We start from the raw sequence: 2940 nt of genomic DNA, 5'->3' as shown, positions 1-2940 counted from the left end.
GTGCTTGGAAAAATCAGAGCTTCTGTTTTCCTGTGATATGTATATGTGAATGGGTGGGTGTATGTATGCTTCTGAGTATGCATTTGTGTGCTGTTCTGGCTCCAAATCAGCAAAATAACAGCTGTAGAAGAAACCTATTGTGGATAGCAGGGATCATACTCTAGGAAGAAAACCCGTGCTTATTATTTAAGCAACAGAAGTATAAATAGTTTTTCCTATTGTATGTAAGATACCTGTATGTACATTTATGGATAGTCAAAATATATATTCACATGTATAGGCAAGATAGGTTGGAAAATGATAATGCTTTCTTATCTACCTACACTTTTTTCTGAACATAGTGACAAAATTTATGGCGAGTTTTCTACAGTTCCAACTGCTCTGCAAAAGTAGGCAAAGAAAACAATAGCCCTGGATGTACGTTTTTGTATGTCAACTCCACTTAAGCCATACTTAATCCATTCCTACCCACACTCAGGCAATCTTCTAAGCATCCATATTAAAACGGATTAATTATTACTAGAAAAACAGTGATCTTGGAAACTGGAGCAAAACTTCTATTACAAGCAATTCCAAGTTTGCCCAAATCTAGGATCACCAGACCAGAAGTTCCTTGATGTGAAACTGATACGTTATTATTAGTCCTGAAGAAAAAGAAAATGAATTCGTCTGTACGCTTGCCAAAATGGAAAACGAATTAATTTCCATTTCTTTGCTATGTGAAAGGTTGATGATGTCAAAGACTCTTTGTATTTGGAATATTTGGTGCTCAAACACATTAAATAGCCTCAGACTGCTGTTTGAAGTAAGCAAGGAGTTAACAGCATGGTCACAGGTTGTCCACAGCAACCAAGCTTTCCTTGCATTGACAAGAACATTGTGTACGGTGGTGAACATGACTTTCATCAGGGACTTTTGTTTTGGTAACAGTGTCCAAACGTGTTTTTACGGAGAAAACGATGTGTGTGTGAGGCTTGCTGTGCTCAGACAGCAGTAGCCTCTTGTTACGTGCTTAATGAGCTAATAAAGATGAGAAATGAAGAGACTTGGTACCAGACATGGCCCAGCTGTCCTCTCACATTTCCCTGCTCCATAACCCAAGGCTGGGCTATTGCTTGCCCCAGCCCTGCTGAGTTTTCCGCGGGCTGCTACGGGATGTGGGTCAGGCTCACAGTAGCTGAAATCAAGCAATTGTAGCAGAAGGAGAAAAGGAAGGAAAAAACATTCAGCAGCATCTGCTGGGCCAAATTCAAGAGATGCTCTAGGGGAAAATCATCCCACTGTTGCTTTTCTAAGGAAATAAGCATTCAGGGCAGAGACACCAAATTCACTTCAGAATGATTTAAATTTGGATTTCTGAGGTGGTGTGTGCACGTGGAAAAGCCATTGTGAGACATAAATAAATTCCTCTGTTGATAGTGGAAGAAACACTGTTTCCTTTGGTCGTGGAGAAGAGCAGACATTTTGCTAGTCTTGGCGAGCGAAAAATCGTTTTTATCAAATAGCAAAGGAAATACAGAGTAAACCTTGCCAATGTTACACAGTATGTGACATCGCATTTAGCCCTGATAGTGGCCCCAAAATCGAATTCAGCAGATCTGCTTCACTAAGTGCCTCATTGCTCTCCTCTTCTGGGAGGGGAGGGAAAGGGAAGTCCATGGCAGGAGGAGATGGGAGATCATGTCCAGCACAGGCTCATTTGGACCTGAACAAGCCCTAAAAGATAATCAGGAAGAACTGACAGTAAGGAGATGCTCATATTTCTGATCTACCAGCACTACATTGTACACAGTAATCCCATAGACAGCACATCCCCAAAGCTGAGCATCTCCAGGCTCATCTTTCCGAAGAGAAATAAAGCATTATGTGCACCAGCACTTCTTGCTTCAATCTACCTTTCACTCCCTGAATATTTTCTCAGGGACCAATATTTTAAAAGGCCTAGATTCACTCTTTATCAGTAAAATCTTATGAAAGCAGGGCAGACAGCAGCAACACATTGCCACTGTGGGATAGCTGAATGTACGGTATTTTGTGGGGGATTTCTCTTTCTTTTTTCACTCCACAACAGCTGGCTCTTAACAAGCAGACTGGTGCTTAAACCGTCTGATATGATGTGAGAAAGCAAAATAATTATCTGCCAAGGATTTCATCTTCATAAAAGGAAAGGTGTAAGATCAAGTTTCAAAACGTGTAGGAGTTCAGCACATGCAGTGACATCGGCATGAACTCTGAGAAACCAACTTCTGCTAACTTTACAAACACTGCATTCATCTCCTTGCTCGGTCGGACCCTGCTGCTCTGATTTTGGTAACATCAGGCTCTTCTGGAGCTTGGGTGTGGAGATAACTCAACGGAGAATGGAAAAGAGAAGATGGAAAAAGGGGAGAGGAGGATGAATGATTCAGAAAGTGGTGCAAATCCCAACCACCTCCACCAGAGCTGCGTGCTCCTCTCTGATAGTAATATAGGAGAGCACTTCTTGTTTGCAACTCAGTGCAGAGTGCAGGCTTCACTATAAGTTACCCCAGGAGAATTTGACCATGTACATGGATGATGGCAAAGGGAAAATAAAGGCTTTCTTCTTGGTAGACTCATGAAGGGAGTGGGCTCCTCCTCTGAAGAAAATTGGATGCAGATTAAGCCTTAATAAAAATTTGGCAGGGTAGCTGTCATGCTTAAACTCCCATGTTAAGCGTGATGTACTCATGTTACCATTCAAGCTTCAGAGAATTTGAGAGGCTGGTTTACTTTTCATCTTTAATTAAGTTTTTGCCTCACTCAACTCGAAAAGATAAAAAAGAATTAAAGGCCTCATTTGCTAAGACAGTGGTTTTTCTAGTTGAATAAATATTTCACTTGTTACAAGTATTTTTTATTGGATTAATGATGGATGGATGGATGGATGGATGGATGGATGGATGGATGGATGGATGGATG

The sequence above is a fragment of the Lagopus leucura genome, unplaced genomic scaffold, assembly GCF_019238085.1.
Source record: "Lagopus leucura isolate 7727_CA_CO unplaced genomic scaffold, USGS_WTPT01 Super-Scaffold_100017, whole genome shotgun sequence".
NCBI lineage: Eukaryota > Metazoa > Chordata > Aves > Galliformes > Phasianidae > Lagopus > Lagopus leucura.
This window is presented reverse-complemented; position numbering follows the sequence as displayed.